Source organism: Heptranchias perlo, chromosome 4, assembly GCF_035084215.1.
Source record: "Heptranchias perlo isolate sHepPer1 chromosome 4, sHepPer1.hap1, whole genome shotgun sequence".
Classification (NCBI taxonomy): Eukaryota; Metazoa; Chordata; class Chondrichthyes; order Hexanchiformes; family Hexanchidae; genus Heptranchias; species Heptranchias perlo.
Window position 1 is genome coordinate 28,232,131 of NC_090328.1, and position 18,597 is coordinate 28,250,727.

Consider the following 18,597-nt stretch of genomic DNA (forward strand, 5'->3'; position numbering starts at 1 on the left):
TTTTCTTCAAAAAAAATAATCTTTGTACCTGTGTTCAAGTTTCTCAATGAAGATTGAACTCTCTTCCTTTTTCCACACGTTTCCTCCTGAAGACATTAGCTCCTTGCTGCGGTACAGTTCCGTGGGTACCTGTCACTATACCAGTAGCACTGGTTTCAAAGTGGAATTGGATGCATGTCACCTGTATTCTCTCAAACATAGATGATAAGATCAAAAAACAAGTTGGCAAGACAGACAACTTAAAACATCATAAGATTAAAATCATCAAATTTTGAAGTTCAGATGGCAGTAGTTGCAAACTACTTAATTCCCTGTGTTCAAGGATATCGCAGCTGTGCCTGATCACGTCTTCGCTCAATGTCATTAGTGGTCACTGGGTAGTGATGGGGAGCAGGAACTCTGGGCTCTGTAATGTGGGGGTGCCAAGGCCAATTGCAATGTCTTATTGCCATCCTGCTTGAGGTTGGCTAACTCAGCACAAGCCAAAGGTCGAATTTGGGCTGATTTTGACCAGTATAATTATTTGTTGCCTGAACAACTGAGGCATTGTGCACCTATCTGTAAAATTATGACCAGGCTTCTTTGAGTTCCTTTTTGACAGTTAGTCCATTAACTCATTGTACTTTTATCGTACGTTTTTGCTATATTCACAAACACTGATAGGGTACACTTAGCCATCTGCATTTTTCATAATTCTACTTTCCTAATTTGAATGTAATTCCTGCTACGTGATTGTTTATTTAAATTAACAAAATTGAGCTGATCTCATTGGAGCTGGAGTAAAAATACTGATCATTCAGAATTGAATACAAATGTAGGCAGGAAGGTTGTGGCGTGAATTCTAATGGTAATCTTCCAGCAGTAACCTGAGCACACCTGCAGGAGGAGACATCATTCTACACTTCTGGTTTTTGTTCTTACCCTTATGTTTCATCTTGAACTCTGGGAGCGAAGTAATTTGTAGGAGACATCTGAGCTTTGAGATTCTTTTTAAGACATTATAAGTTGTCTGTCTTGCCTTTTTTTTTGGTCATCCCATGCTATGCGCCACCTATGCTCAAGAGGATATGGATGACTTACTCCCAGTTCCACTTTGAAACTGGATCAGCTGCAAGGAGATAGTATTACCTGATTACCTGTTTTTCATTTTCTTTTTCCCCTCTCCCTGTGGGCAAGAATCTAGTTGACAAGGAAGACATTTTATTTTTAAGAAAAATAAGATCCCTCCCTTCTCCTTTCTAAGGCAGTGGCTTGTATACTATCATGGATTCTGTCTGCACAACCCTGACCGTAACCCCTTCCTGCTCTTCCCCCGCTGTCTTTTTTTCCCCCCCCCCCAAATTCTTTGGTTACCCATCAGGCCATCATTCGAGCTCTAAAACGTGAGAGTTCTAAAGGAAACTATTGATTTTCTCGATCAAATTTGTGATATAACCAGACCTACCTGCTGTGTATTGAATTCTGATATAACCACATTGGCAGCATTCACAAGCCATGAATTTGATGATTATGTAGTCAGTAAATCTATAGCCGCTCTGATGTGTGCAAATATTTTTGTTTTTACTTATTGGATATAATTCATTTACATAATTTTTAAATGCATTTGCTCAAAATATTAAGCAGTATCCAGTGTGCTTGTGAATACCTGTATTCAGATTAAGATGTTCAGTAAAGAATCTGTTCACTTTTCAATTTGTTTGTGTTGGTAGATGGCAATTGAATTTCAAAATTAATTAGGAAGGGCATATTTTGGAATACTGTGCAATTTTGAGCTTATTAGTTTACAATTTAGCAGATTGATTCAAAACCTGCAAAAGTTATGCAAGGACATTATCTTGGACCTTGGCAATGCTAACAATTAATATAAAAATATTCTTATCACCCCTTCCATTTTTCTGATGCCTTACTTCACCTGAAGTTGAGGACAAATAGGCAACCTGCCAATGTTGCTGTGTACTTAACTGCTAGGTGGTGCAGTTTGGGTGATTTGGCTTTCCAGGCATTTATCTTAAGGAGAGGGGGGCATCTCATCTGTGTGTACTATTTCCCTGGACAGTACAGTTGAGATGAGAAAATTGCCATGAGGTGAATCTTGGGTCTAAAGCTGCAATTGATATGTCTAATGAATGTGTTCCAACATGCTTACCTGATAAATATATCTACATAATATATAACTATTATGGTCATGTGCACTTCCTTTCAACTTTTTCACTTATAAATTCTTATGTCGAGATTTATAATGGAACCTGCTCATGTAAACTTGTCATGCCGTAATTATGCTATCCCCCAATGGACACCACTGGCTGCTGATGTAATTACAGTGTGATGCATTTACTTCCATTATATATGTGGGCTTAGGAATTTATAGTAAAAATATAAAATAAGGATGCAATCAATGACTTCAAAATGGGGACCGGATTATATCTGTGAGCACTGGTCCAAGTATCCTATGCTCCCTAACCCTGCTTAACTTGAAGACTGCACTTGGCCTTGACTTTGTGTGCAGAGGGCCTTAGCTTTTCATCATATTTATTAATGCCTTGGATGAAAGAATAGAGAGTTGTATATTGAAGTTTGCAGATGATGCTAAGTTAGGAGGCACAGTTGTGTAGACGGGAGCAGGAAGTTGCAAAGGGGCGTAGACAGATTAAGTGAGTGAGCAAAACTGTGGCAGATGGAGTTCAGGAATGACACGTCAGAATTTTTTCTAAATGACGAGAGACTCGGAGCTGTGGAGGAGCAAAGGTATTTGGGTGTGCATGTAACGCTAAAAATTAGTGCACAGGTACAAAAAGTAATCAAGAAGGCTAATGGAATGTTGACCTTTATCTCAAGGGAATTAGAATTCAAAAGTGAGGCGGTTAGGATTCAGTTGTACAGATCCTTGGTCAGACCCCCATCTGGAGTACTGCATTCAGATTTGGACACCACACCTCAAGAAGGATATATTGGCCTGGGAAGTGACATTCTGGTCAATCTGAACTGATATCAGGGCTTATAGGGTTAAATTATGAGGACAGGTTGCATAAACTTGGATTGTATGCCCTTGGGTTTAGAAGGTTGAGGGGTAATCTGTATCTAAAGATCTTGATTAGAGAAACTATTTCCTCTTATGGGGGAATCCAGAACATGGCATAATCTTAAAATTAGAGCTAGGCTGTTTAGAAGTGATATCAGGAAGCACTTTTTCACACACAGGGTGGTGGAAATCTGAAACACTCTCTTCCAAGATGCTGGGTCAGTGGAGATTTTTAAGACTGAGATCGATAATTTTTTGTTAGGTAAGGGTAACAGGATATATGGATCAAAGATGGATCAATGGAGTTGAGGTATATATTATCCATGATCTGATTGAATGGTGGAACTGTCTTGTGGGGCTGAATGTCTTACTCTTGTTTCTATGTTCCTTTGTTTCACCACTAGATAGAGCTTCATAAGTTGCAGGTCCCCATACCTATACCTACAGTAGCACTGTTTCTGGACTCTGCCAACCTTCCTAACCTTCTTCCTGAGTAACCAAGTTTGAGGCAATCACTCACCATTTTCTTGTTTCCTTGGTTTGATTGCCTACTGTTAGCTAAAATGAAAGCTCATGGGATTGTAGGCAAATTATTGACCAGGTTGGGAGACTGGTTAGAAGACACAGTGAGTAGGGATAATGACTATGTACTCTAATTTGAAGGAAGTGATTAGTGGTGTCCCACAAGGATCAACTATTCACTATATTTAGTAATGACTTAGATAACACAATAGAGAGCCATATATCTAAGTTTGCCGATGATATAGATAGGTGGCATAGTTAGTAGTGTTGATTGGAGCATAAAATTACAGAGACATTGATAGATTAAGTGAGTGGGCAAAACTGTGGCAGATGGATTTCAACACAGGTAAGTATGAGGTCATCCATTTTGGACCAAGAAAGGATAGATCCAAGTATTTTTTCAATGGTGAAAAGCAAGGAACAGTGGTGGACCAAAGAGATTTAAGGGTCCATGTACACAGATTACTAAAATGTAGTGGTCAGCTACAAAAAAATAATCAACAAGGCTAATGGAATGTTGGCCTTTATATCCAGAGGGCTAAAGGAGAGAAAGTTTTGCTGCAGCTATACAAAGCCTGGTTACACCACATCTGGAGTCCTGTGTACAGTTCTGGACATTGCACCTTAGAAAGGATGTATTGACCTTGGAAGGAGTGCAGCACAGATACATTGAATGTTACCAGGGCTCCAAGGGTTAAATTATGAGGAGAGATTACATAAACTAGGCTTGTATTCCCTGGAATTATAGAAGGTTAGGGGGTAATTTGATTGAGGTTTTTAGGATTTTGAAAAGAATTAATAGGGTCGATAGAGAGAAACTTTTTCTGCTTGTGGGGGAGTCTGGGACAAGGGGACATAACCTTAAAATCAGAGCCAGGTCATTCAGGAGAGAATATAGGAAACACTTCTTCATGCAAAAGGTGGTAGAAGTGTAGAACTTTATCACACAAAAAGTAGTAGATGCTAGCTCAATTAATAATTATAAATCTGAGATCGATAGATTTTTGCTAGCCCAAGGTTATTAAGGGATACGGAGCCAAGGCGTGTAAATGGAGTTAGGATACAGATCAGCCATGATATCACTGAATAGCGGAACAGGCTCAAAGGGCTGAATGATCTACTTCCTATCTATGTTTAAGTAAATGATATGAAATTTTGGATTGTTTCTCTGAGATTGATTCTATAAGCTCTTCCAGCCACCTCCTCTGCTACAAAAATCATCTTTTTTCACCACCCATGGCTTTCCTGTTGCCTCTGAATGCTTGCTAATATGCTTTTCCTCCTATGGAACAAAGAAACGGGAATTGGCCCTTCAGCCTGTACTGCAAATACTTCATAATGTTTAGGCCTTTCTTACTGTTTCTCCCTCCTGTTCTCAAATGCACTCTGAGCGAAATTTGGTTTGCCCTGACTTTCCGTGGGTAATTCCATAGGAGTTCCACCCGTGGATTTCTTAAAAAGGAAGATATCATTGTCCAGTCGTTCATTTAGTGTGTTGAGTACTAATGGCAAATACGCCTATGTTCACATAGTTATGTGAGATTGCAACAAGAAGTTTCTGCACTTCCAAGTAGCAGACAGATGCTATCAATATGAATGTAAGAGAAACTGAAGAATGAGAAAAGCTTTTTGGTCCATTGGATTCGTCCCTCTAGCATTTCAACTTGCTCAGCCTAGCATTCAACTGCATCTTGAAGCTCCTTTGATGTCACTATTTTGCCTGGTAAATCATTTGAAATGTTTGGCACCCTTTGAGTAAAGAATTTTTTTTCAAAAATCTTATTTAAATTTGCTTTTTGCTTATTTATTAAGTCCTCTTGTACTGCCCTGATTGTTGATATAAATAATTTTCTGTGTCATCTATGCCATTTAATACCGTATATACCTCAGTGAGATCACCCCTGAACTATCTTCTCTGTAGACTATAGAGCTTAAGCTTCAATAATCTTTACTCATGCCTCATACTCTTCACACTTGGGATGTAAGTGCTATTATTTTGGACTCTCCTCTGCATCACTGGTAATTACTGCTTTGGTTTCTTGTTTGCACCATGAGTCTTGTTATCGCCTTCGATGCTAATTTGATGACAGACGCACGGGTGTTTTTATGCCTTTTTGGATCCTCTGAATTCTGGCATCCAGTTGGATTTGGTCTCCAAGTAATGGCCTAGCTACAGAATGTACCTCGTGATCTAATGAGGATAATCTTTTGAATTGTTGTCACTTCTTACACTTGAGAAAACCACCACTTGCACAAATTAACATATTTTCTTCATGTGCAAAGTGGCATGAGTATTTGGACTATTTGCAAGTACCCACTTGATGTTGGGGAGTGGGGTAGCAGTGATGATGGTGGGGGGGGGCGTGGAGACTTCAGTCCAGTTTGTTATGTATTCTTTCTGTTTTGCAAGATCTCTTGGATAGGAAAATCCTGAGAGAATCAGTGAATTGTATGTTTTGGTAGAAGGCCTCCCCATATAACTTTGTATTAAATTGTGAGGTGTTTGACATGCATTTGAAATCCTGTTTACCATCCCTGTACTTCGATCTGTCTGTGTCATTTGTTTACTGATGATCATCTATTGGTTGAAGAAGTTCTGAAGCTAAGCCAGTGAAATAAACTATAATCCTTAATTATTAGAATCGTGTGTTTTTTCTTGAACCCTGACAGACCAGACAAAGCCATTTAACAGTGTTAGTGCTTTTCTTGTATTAACAGGATTTGACAGTGAAAGTCCAAACTAACCTGACATTTTAAAGTAGTTTAATGTAGCCTATTTTCTTCAGTTTGAACTGTGTGACAGAGTAATTTTCATCTGTCTTTGTAAACTGTTATTTCAACACAAAGTATGCCTGTTAAACATCATATCCGTTACTATGCAGATCATTGGGACTGTTGAAGTGCACACATTTCTTTAGGCGGAGAAATAAAATCAGTCATTGCATTTATTGTGTACAAAATAAACCAAATGAAAAATAGAGTGGTTATTGCAGTAATTTCTTTCTTCAATTTTATTTTGGTTTGCTTTAGTTTCTCTTTTCCTCCTTTCTCCCTGTGCTAATGCACCATTCCCTGGGTGAGAACATCCTCCTGACAGCATGGGATTTGTGATGCAGACCTGTATCCAAATCATCTTATCCTAGAGACCGGATCAGAGTGCACAAACTCTGCCACTGGCACTGTTTCTGTCATAAAAATAATGTTGTTAATAGGAGATGTGTAATGTAAGAACAGATGCTACAAAGTTTGAAATTTATTATTCATCGTTAGGCTATGAGCATAGTTTCTCAGACTTCAATAGGTATTTGAAAATCTCTTACTACCTGGTTATTAAGATGAACTTGTAAAACCAGCTCAAAAGGAATGCATTGCTCAATTATAGTTTCTCGATTTCAGAATATTACGATTCTGCACCAGATTTTTATGAACCTTTTTAGAAGTATTAATTCGAAGTAGAATAATAATTCTGATGCATGACCACAGCCACCATTTTGAAGATGGGTAGGTTAAGCAGAATAACTGCATTTTTGCCCCTGTGTACTTCCAATTTGTGGTACAGTGACAAATTCAATTGGCTTACTGTTGCATCTTTTACTCAACTGATGTAAGGGAAGTCAAAACAAGTTCCACGAGTTAATAAAATTCTAATTTACTATAAAATGAATGTTCAAAAATGTACCTACATGAAGAACTGCGTGAATATTAATCCATTTAAACTCCCTTTTACCGTTAGCTGTAAACTTTTTTCCCGAATCACTGAATACCTTTTAGCTATTACACTGCATTTAGAAAACTTTCTCAAGTAAAATAACCATTTATTAATAGCAGAGGTAGAGTTGAGAATTTATGTTGAGTATGTTTTATTATGGCTTGATTTGGTTGGTGAATGAACAAGTCAGATTTTTTTTTCCCTCCCCATCTCTCCTGAAGATGCTGACTTTTGCTGGGGTCTGCTTCTGCAGGAAGTCCTTCGGTATCTGGACCGACTGGCTAGTCTCCATGTGTTAATCTTGGCCATGGGTGTTTGTATCTATTGAGTATGGCGTGCATCTCAACTGAGCCCATTCTTGTCCTCACTTGATGTCCACGTATGCGCACTGCCCAGCAGGGGTCTTTGGATGGGAGTATGAACTCTCTGCTTTTTTCTTCTTAGTCCAGCTGCCAATGCCAAATATAGAATCCCAGCTAAAATCATGTAACAGCAAAGATTGGGAGTTCGCCTGAAACTTTATATACAGATATGACTTAGTACTTCACCTGGTTGTGGTCTTACATAAGACCATCAGATGAGCTAGATGATTCCTTTTAACTGTTGAACATGACACTATACCAATGAGTGCATTTAAAAAAAAACTCGCCCCATCTATCTAAACGTGTGAAGAATGAGATGTTCACTAGCATTATTATTTAGAAATAAAATGTCATTTTCAGCAGTATGATATGATCAACCTTTCCGATCATAGGTTATCTGTTCTGGGTAACAGGTCATTTTACTACTGTTCGTAACATATCTCTGGATCCAGATCACATTTTAAACATTTTTATTCAATCTATCTTGAATAAGGGACCAACCTAAAATTGCTTTGTATTTTGTTTCAATTGAAAATTTATCTTGCACTAATCTGGTTATTGATTAAAAGCCTGCTGCAACAGATCAGAAAGAATATCATTTTGAAGTAATAGAGAATAAACTGGAAGTGGCAATTACAAACACGCACTGAGCAAAGGAAGTTTTTAAAAGCAGATTGAAATACTGGCTTTAAAGAGTGTGCGCAGCATGTATGTCTGTGTGTATAATGTGTTAGTTAGCATCTGCTTATTCAGTCAGATATATGTTAAATCATAGTTCATGAACATTGATTTGATAGTAACTGTTCACTGTTGTGAAAAAAATCCAGCGCGTTTGTGCAGATGTTTCATTGTGATAGATCTATTATCCAGCTATTACAAGATAAATGACTGATCTTTCCAGTTTTCCATGCCTCCAGAAAATTGAAATAAGAAGGGAATATAATTTGGGCTGTATGATTAGGGCAGGTGGGATGGCCATTAATTTAAGAGAAGGGAACGCTGGCAGTAAGGGCTGACTTGTACTCTATTATCAATCACATCTCGCCACTCTTCTCGTGATGACCTAGCACTCTCAGGTTTGCGAAGCACTAATTAGAATTCATGACAAAATAGATGCAAGGAAACGTTTTGTACCCTTCATAATTTTATAGGAAATTTATTGTTATTAGAGGAACCATTTGCTTCGTGTGATTTTTCCATTACCAGCTTGTCAACTAGCATAGATAATCTGGAGAAAATATGAACTCCATAGATTGGGTGTCACTTTTGTTGATGGTGCATGTAGTTTACCTAGGAACCCAGCTAATGGCTGAAGTTCTTAGCAACAGCACAGAAAATCAGCAGCCTCCTGTCGAAGAAAAATGAACTGTTTTTATTGGGTTAATGTAAAAAAGATATAAATGAAAAATTGCAATTTCAATTTGATAAGCATACTGCTGATTTTGTTGGGAGTGAATTTTATTCCTTCTAAAAGCTGTTGTGTTCTCAGTGAGCTAGAAATTAAAATTCTTTTTATCTGTGCATCCATGTAATGCTTGTGGTTTCTCCAGTATGAATGATTGCTGCCTGAGGAAAAGCTGACAGGTTAAAATTGCACCATATCAGATTCTTTTTAAAGAGACAGTCGCTCCTTTGGCCAAGATTGGCTGGGTTTCATATCTACCAACAATTAACTGCTCTTTACATCTCAGTGTTGATGTAATGTTGAATGTACAGTATTGTATATACACGTTTGAAATTGCAGCAGTTTATCAGAACATCTCTGTCTCAATTTGCACAATTACAAAAATGTGCTGATGCTCTTTCTCTTCAACAAACCCCCACCCCCACAAACGCGCATGCAAAGTAGTGGAAGTATTATTTTAGAAATAAGGGGATGGTAGTATAGTATAGATTGGTTTAAATAAATTAGATTTTTTTGAATTGGTCCAAGAATATATCTGAAAAATACAAGAAATGTAAATGTGCATTGAAATTTGCTAAAACCCACTGGGAAAGAAATCCAGTAACCACATTTTCCACTTGCTGCATTTGGGAATTAAGGCCAACAGATTATTTTTCTTAATGAAAATGTCTCTTTAAGAACCTGCTAATAGGAATTATTGGCATGTTAACTTGGAAAAAATGGCATGTACTAAAAATTACTTCCAAGGCCTTACTGAATGTAAAAATAAACATTGTAAAAGAACTGTTATAATTCTTGAGGAACAAGCTGAGTAAAGAGCATCTGAAGAATTATGAGCCTTATTAATAAGTTGTACTTCAAATATATTTTTTATTGCAAAATTAAATGTGCATCAGTCAAATTAAGGATGGAGGCTGCTGTCTTACTACCAATTCAGTTACTTGTGAAGCTAAATTTGAAGGATCATATGTAATTCTTTCCCTCTGTTCCACTGGCCTTCAATCTCTGTCCTAGTACCACACAAATGAAGAGCTGTACATATGGCAATTTGTTGATCATATTTGAAACTTTGTTTAAATTGCTGCTGCTATTATAATCTTTTTAATTAGGTGTCAGTTATGAATTTTTTTTTAAAAAGTCTGACCAAGCAGGCTGATGGGAGGAATTGCAAAAGCAACCTTGTGAAGATTCATCAATTTTTGATCTTCCTCCCCCTTTTGAGCACAAGCACCTGCGCTCAGCAACAGCAAAACCAAGTTTGGGAGTTTAGCATGCTGGGGATTGAACTTGTCTATCACCAAGCTACCTGTATCCTGCCATTTTTTTTGAATTAAGAAAATAATGCACAAGAACGTTTTGTATTTATATAGATCTAAATGGGAAAAGGTAATATGGAAGGTAAATGTGTTCGGAGTGTTTCCCTTTTAGGTTGCTGTTCACAGAAAACCAAATGTGGCTAATTAGAATAAGTGTGTACCATGATGGATTAAGCAGGTTAGTTAATTTATTGCACTGTGTTCTGCAAATTGTGTTTTTATTCTCTCAAACATGCTGTTTCCAGCCTGGAGTGACTGACATCATCTTTTGTTTTCAGCCTGATTAATTTATTGCGGTTTGACTCCAGGGAAGGTTGTCATTTTGTCCTTTGTGCTTGTCATACAGAGCGTATTTCTATTAGGATGCTCCAGTCATCGATTTCTAGATACTAGGCAATTTGAAATAGTTTATACTTATCCGATATTGTCTATTGAAGTAGTTTCAGGTTGTCTATCGAATTTGTTTCAAGTCAAAGGTCAAAAGTTTCTCTCTGTAGGAAATTGTTATTTCTGTACCTGTATACAATATTAATTTCCTTCTAAACCCAGTTAACAAGTTTGTTTATTATCTTTTGCTGCTACCAGATTTAAAGAGAGCATTTTGCTTCCTTTTTTTGAATTGTGTGAATTTTGCACTCAACAAGATGAAGACTCTTGGGGCTGGGGAACAGACTATATTTTCAATCTCAGCCTGATGGCATACCTGACATAAAAGTGCTTATTTTGGTGTAAAGCCCCTGAGACTGCCAAAACAATGTGCAGTGCCCACCCAATGAAAAGAGAGCATCCCCTTCTGCACAGGTGACATTTTCATGTCCCACACCAGTTATTTTTGTGACATGTCTTAGTGAGCGATCTAGTTTTGAAAAATTCGGGACATTTATTTGCTTGATAGTGCACACAAACTGCCCAAATTCCCAATTTAACTTTTTTTAGTTTTGTTTTTAGTTGGAGGTAAGTGAGCTGAGTAGAGATATGCAGCCCACTAGATGAGAAATGAGTCAGGTAATTTTTTAAATTCTGCCCTGTGTTACTGATGAGAGAGAGCAAAAATAGAACCTCTTCACCAATTTTTTCTCCTTCTCTTGCAAGGGTGTTTACTGCTAGCCCCAAGGTATGCTTCTGTGGACCTTGGTTGCCCCTCTGATGCTTCCCTGATGTGACTAATTTTGATGCTGGACAATGTTGTGAAGGCATCACATCTGAGCAGACAATTATACATCTGCACCTCAGTAGGGTCACTGTAGAGTGACCAAGAACAGGAATCCTAAGCCGTTTATCTAGTGTTCTCCCCATCGGGAACAGCTGAAGTTTTGTTTCTAATTCGATTGCAAGAGTCAACATTGGAAGTATGCTATAGCTTCCATTTCTATTATAAGGTGTTGCTGCTTCTGCTGTGGTCCGACACAAGGATTAACTTTGGGTATGCCATTCTCAAGACTGTTGAAGGATATGGGTTATTACCCACATTATTAAATGAAAGCTTGGCTTACAAAGTTTGCAAAAAAGGTTCTTATTTGTTTGCTGTTAGAGCCAGCTCAGTGGGTTCTAATTGTGTTAATGAAGAAATCTTTGCTGAGTTTGGTGCCCTACCAGTTAATGAGTACTTCACATGGTATCATTGTATTAGGAATAATGCGCTTCAAAATAAATCTATATGTCGATACTAGTGTAAATTGCTGCTAGATATTGAGCATGTTTCCTGCGCTTGTTTTCTTCAAGTGTAGGCTGCTCAATACTTAAGCAAAATTTAATTTTAAAAACATAGGTACATTTTGTGAAATCACAGTACAATTGTCAAATGATAATTAAAGGAATACACTGGGATTGTGCCCAACATAGTGAAAGTAATAACCATGCAATTTATGTACTTGAACTTTGCTGCATTTTATTACATCTCAATCGTAAATCTTCAGTTTTTTGTGTCTTACAAGTATGTCAGGTTGTCAAGCCATTGGTCCATTTTCTTCCAGATTGGTTGTGGTTATTTTTCTCCTTGCTGGTTCCTTTTTTCTATTTTCATTATTCAGCTATCCCATTGTGAAAGACCTTTATCGCTAGTTTCATTTAAATCTGTGTTGATTGCTACTGTTCATTATCCATTTACTGTTAATTTTTGTAGTCATAACGTAAGCCAGTCTAGTGACATGTTCATTCTGCTGCCTTCATAAGTCAAGAGTTATTGTAACAGCAAGTGATGTGACCAGTAAGCCGCAATACAATAAAAAGGAGTTTTCTATTCACTCCCTTGGCACACTGCAAATTAGCTAGAGATTCGGCAGATTAAGGCATTTGTTCGGCCAGAGGAGGGCGAAGAGTCACTAACTGGAGTGGGCTGAGACACAGCAACTGAGTAAAAGAGTGAAAACCCAAAAATGTTATGCCCAAATCACCTTCATAGTTGTGGAGAAGTACTGGATGGAGACCAGATGGGGCGTGTGTTTGTGTAAGAAGAGTAATCTGAGCTGTTCCATGTTTCCAGTTGGCTGGTAAAGGACAGCACTGATAGGGTTACTTCCCCCCCCCCCAGTTTCTCATATAGAGGGATGATACACCATGCAGGGAGAATACATGTTTTTTGGTGATTGTAAATGGGGAGTCAAATGTTTTTTTTAAAACTGCTGTACCTAACCTCTTCAATTTGTAGTTTTAAGAATGTTATTTAGAAGTAAATGATTGCATTTGCTAAGGAAGGGTTTGATGAGTAATGTGAATGAGGATAATTTAATTTGTTAAGCAAGCCTTTAATGCTGTCTCTCTTTATTGATGTTTCAGTTGAGCTTTGACACGAGCAGTTCATGCACATCATTTTCTTCAGCTGAGTTTTTTTCTACTGTACTTCACATGCCCCTGGTAAAATTTCCACGTAGACGAGGTGTACATTATTGTGGTCTTAAAGCTAAATAAAAGTGGTTCAGTGATGGGTCTGTTGCAGAGAATATTTTATATGGTTAAACAAAGCCAAACCTCCCCTATAGTTCCCCCCTGAGCCTACTCCTTTCTCTAATTTCTCTCCTGTCTCGATATTTATCCCTTAACAAACATAACTAAAACAGATTATCTGGTCATTTTCACATTGCTGTTAGTGGGAGCTTGCTGTGTGCAAAATGGCAGCTGCATTTCCTATGTTACAGCACTGATTGCACTTCAAAAGTACGTTATTGGCTGTAAAGCGCTTAGGGATGATCTGAGGGCATGAAAGGTGCTACATAAATGCAAGATCTTTCCCCCTTGGCCCTTCCTGCTCCCATGCTAGCTGATATTATAACTGGTTCCCTCTCCTCGGGTACCGTTCCCATTCAAAATCACCATCATTCCCCCCTGAAAAAAAGACAACTCTCAACCCCTGTCCCTGCAAACTACTGCCCCATTTCCACCTTCCCTTTCCTCTCTGAAGTTCTTGAACATGGTATCACCTCACAAAGCTGTGCCCAACATTCCCACAACTCCATGTTTGAATCTCTCATCAGTACTGATACCTGCAGTGTCTCCCAAAGATCTTTCCTTGGCGCCCTCCTCTATATGTTGCTTCTTGGCAATATCATCCCAAGGCATGGGGTCAGGCTCCACATTTACACTCTACCTCCACCATCTCTCTCGATCTTTCCACTCCTTCTGAACTGTCAGACTGCTTGTCTGACATCCAGTTCCAGTCCTGGATGAGCCACAATTTCCTACAGTTAAACATTGGGAAGACAAAGGCCATCGAGTTTGCGCCCCCCCCCCCCCCCCCAAATGAACTCCAAACCCCGATTCCATCCTTTTTCCTGAGCGCTGTGTCATAATGAACCAGACTCCTGCAAGTTCATCGTCTTTATTGATGCTGAGCTTCTCATATCCTCTCAATTACAGAGACCGTCCCATCCAGCTCTACAACATCACCCATCTCAGCACTTCTGCCAAAATCCATATCCATGCCTTTGTCACCTCAAGACTCGACTAAGTCCAATGGTCTCCTGGCTGGCTTCCCATCCACAACTCCCGATAAACTGCAGCTCTTGCGAAACTCTGCTGCCCGAGCCTGCACCAAGTCCCGGTCACGCATCAACCCTGTGCTTGCTGAACGACATTGACTTCCAATCTCTTCAACCCCCCCCCCCCCCAACTAATGCCTCCAATTTAAAATTCTCATCTTCGTGTTCAAATCCCTTCATGGCCTTGCCCCTCCTTATGCTCTCATTCCTCCTTATCTGTGTAAGCTTCTCCAGCCTTACCCTCCTCCAAGAACTTTGCATTCATCCAACTCTGGCCTCGTGCATTCTGCAGCCTCCTCGCCCATTCATTAGATGCCATGCTTTCAGCCATCTAGGCTGTAAATGCTGGAATTCCCTCCCTAAACCCCTCTGCCTCTTCTCCTTTTCTCCTCCTTTTAAGGCCCTCCCTAAAACTCACCTCTTCGACCAAACTTTTAGCCACCTCATCTAATATCTCCTCCTTTGGCTAGGTGTTGATTTTTATCTGATTATGTTTCTGTAAAGCACCATGGGATGTCTTTCTACATAAAGGTGCAAGTTGTTTCTTCATTGTTGGGATAACTGATCAATGTGTATTGAGGGAATTGTGAACATCTAAAGTGTGAACTGTCCTTCTGTTTCCCCTCTCTTCCCCTTCCCCAAAAAGGTTTCCCTAAAAATCATACAGCTCACAAGCACTTCACCAGTCTGGGATGGATTCACATCCAGGTTCCAGAATGTGCTAATTCACTTCATTATTAATACGCTTGGGACATGGTATAATGTAGTCCAAGTCTCCAGATGGAGTTCTCTGACAAAACATAACCTATTTCTGAACCAGGATGTGGTAGAACTTTGTGATGGGATTCACTTACTTTGGAGTAGTAAAGTACGAAGTTTATAATGAAATTGCCACATGCTTATAAATGTGAGTGTATATCTGGTTAACTGAACAGTGAACTTCATTTTGTAGATTTAAGTCATAAAGCTTTCAACAACAACAACTTGTATTTGCATAGTGCCTGTAACATAGTAAAATGTCCCAAGGAGCTCCACAGGAGCGTTATCGGACTGAACTTGACATTAAGCCACATTAGTTATTGGGTCAGGTGACCAAAAGCTTGGTCAAAGAGAGAGGTTTTAAGGAGCGTCTCAAAGAAGGCTAGAGAGGCGGCGAGATTTAGGGAGGGAATTCCAGAATTTAGGGCCTAGTTAGCTGAAGGCATGGCTGCCAATGGAGGGGCGAAGGAAATCGGGGATGGACAATAGGCATGAATTGGAGGAACGCAGAATTCTCAGAATTTTAAAATCTCAGCGTTGCTGGACCGGAAGCCAATGTAGGTCAGTGCGCACATGGGTGGATGGGTCAATGGGACTTGGTATAAGTCAAGAAACGGGCAGCAGAGTTTTGGATGAGCCCAAATTTAGGGAGAGTGGAAGAAAGTAGGCCAGCCAGAAGAGTATTGGAATAGTCAAGTCTGGAGGTAACAAAAGCATAACTGAGGGTTTCAGCAGCAGATGGGCTGAGGCCAGGCGGAGACAGGTGATATTGTGGAGGTGGAAGTAGGTGGTCTTGGTGATGGAGAGGATATAGGTTTGGAAGCTCAGCTCTGTCAAATAGGATGCCATGGTTGCGAATAGTCTGGTTAAGCGTCTGTGGCCAGGGAGAGGGATGAAATCGGTGGCTAGGGACTGGAGCTTGTGACGGGGACTGACTTGGATTAGTTGCAGGAAGTGGTCAGTTTGAGTCATGGCATTCTTTATTTTAACAAAGTTATCAGTTGCCGATTAGGCTAGCAATCTGGTGAAGTACAGAATATATTGCTTTCTTTGCTTTTTAAGTTTAGTATTGGAAAAAGATATTGGATCTGGTGTCGTTTGTTTTTGAATTTGTCCTTGTACAGCCGTCTTCAAAAGTTGTGGCCATTTTTATGTTGGAGTTCAGAGGGAAAATGCTACCTCTTGCTCATGATTGCAGAAGAAAACTGGACTTTTTGAGAACTCCTTTCTTATCCAGTTTGTAAAAAGCCCAACAAGAGAGGAAGCACTGCTGGATTTGGTAATGGGAAATGAACCAGAATAGGTCGGAGAAGTAAGCATCTTGGCATTAGCGATCACATGATACGGTGCTGGATGAAGATTGAGAAAGACATAAGTAAGACAAAGAACAAAGTAATAAATTTGGAAAAAAGCTGATTTTCAGGGGCTGAGAATGGAACTAGGGAAAATAAACTGGAAAGATTTACTTATAAAGAAATAGAACAGCAATGTGAAACATTTAAAACAGTGATCAATAGAGGCCAGGAGAAATATGTCCCATTTAAAAAGCAACAACAAACTAGCCAGTAATGATACACATGGATGAATAAAGAAATAAGGGCAAAATTGAAACTGAAGAAAAAGACATACACTGTGCGTAGCCAACAAAGGAGAGGATGACAAAAGGGAATACGAAAAGGTTAGGAAAGAAGGTTTTTTTTTAAAAAAGGCGAAGAGAAACTACAAAATTAATTTATCAAAGAATATAAAAAGAAATAGTAACATATTCTACAAGACACAAATAACAAAAGAAAAATCAGAATAGGGATACACACGATAAACTCACAGGTAATGACAGCGAAATGGCAGAAATATTAATTAATTACTTTGCCTCAGTATTTACCAGGGAGACTGACATGGTGGGCATGACATTAGAAGAAGAGATCAAAAAAGATATAAAGATAGAAACGGGGGGGGGGGGGTGGGGTGGAGATAATTAACCAATCAAACTTAGAGAGGATAAAACCCCTGGTCCGGATGGATTGCACCATATTAAAAGAAGTTAGGGAAGAGATAGCAGAGACACTATTACATATATATAAAAATTCATTAGAAAAGGGAATAGTATCAGAGGACTGGTAGACAGCTAATGTGATTCCCATATTTAAAAAGAGACATAGAACCAGCCCAGGAAACTATAGACCAATTAGCTTAACGTCGATGGTAGGACAGATAATGGTATCCTTAATCAAAGATGTAATAGAAAAGCATCTAGAAATTGAAAATATAATATAAAGAATAGTGAGCATGGATTTCAGAAGGGATGGTCATGCTTGATCAACCTTATTAAATTCTTTGAAGAAGTAACAGGGTAGACAAGAGTAATGCAGTGGATGTAATATATTTGGATTTTCAAAAGGCCTTCGATAAGGTAAAGCATTGTAGACTCATGACTTAGCTGGAGTTGGGACAAGTAGCAGAATGGATAGCAAGCTGGCTGCAAAACAGAGAGTAGGGGTTAAAGATAGTTACTCATACTGGCAAAAGGTGGGAAGTGGTGTTCCACAAGGATCGGTGCTGGGACCACTGTTGTTCACCATTTACATAAACGATTTGGACTCTGGAATCGGAAATACAATTTCAAAATTTGCTGACAATACCAAATTGGGGGGTGTAGTTAATAGGACTGCGACAAAATACAGGAAGACATTAATAAACTTGCAGAATGGGCGTGTAAGGGAGCCACATACTGCTTGGATAATAAAAGCCTAAACAGGGTAGAGGATCAGAGGGATGTGGGGATACAGATACACATCACTAAAAGTTGCAACACAGGTTAATAAGGCCATTTTTTTCAAAAAAAAAGCAAAGCAAGCACTGGGGTTCATTTATAGAGGGATAGAATTGAAAAGCAGAGAAGTTATGTTAAACTTGTAAATGAGTAGTTGAGGTGACGAGCATAGATGCATTTAAGGGGAAGCTAGATAAACATGAGCGAGAAAGGAAGAGAAGGATATGCTGATAGGGTTAGATGAAGTGGGGAGGAGGCTCATGTGGAGCATTACATCTGTTGGGCTGAATGGCCTGTTTCCATGTTGTACATTCTGTGGAATTCTATGTCAAACTCATGTGTGAAACTGCATGTGCACCTGTGCATTTCAAGTGACATGCTTTTATATTAAATGTCAGGCAGTTTGTGTAGCACCCATGGTGGAGGAGGGAAGAGAGCTAGTACACTGAACAGAGGAATGAATAGCTAAGATATCTGAACCAGCAGCATGTTTTCAGGTGCAGTGTTCAGAATAAAATCTGCTGCCACTTCGTGGCCAATCCCCAAATTGGCTTGTGCCTCAGCTGAAAAGTTAAGTTCAAATCGCAGTCCATGTGCTGATTTTGGGCCATTTGTTTTCCCGGGAGGATGTCTGCTCAGCCAAGACAACCTACAGTCCAGCATCTGTTCTGGAAAAGAAAAAACAAGAACTTTGTTTTAGTTTTACAACTATATTAGAACATTTAAATTTAAAAGAAAGTTATATACCAATTGGGAGCAGG

General features: G+C 39.0%; 1 protein-coding gene across 3 annotated transcripts in view; it reads left to right on the forward strand.

Moving 5' to 3' along the window:
- The window catches only part of ap3b1a (adaptor related protein complex 3 subunit beta 1a), a 240,440-nt gene that overhangs the window by 52,091 nt on the left and 169,752 nt on the right, over positions 1–18,597 (forward strand). The window lies entirely within an intron of this gene.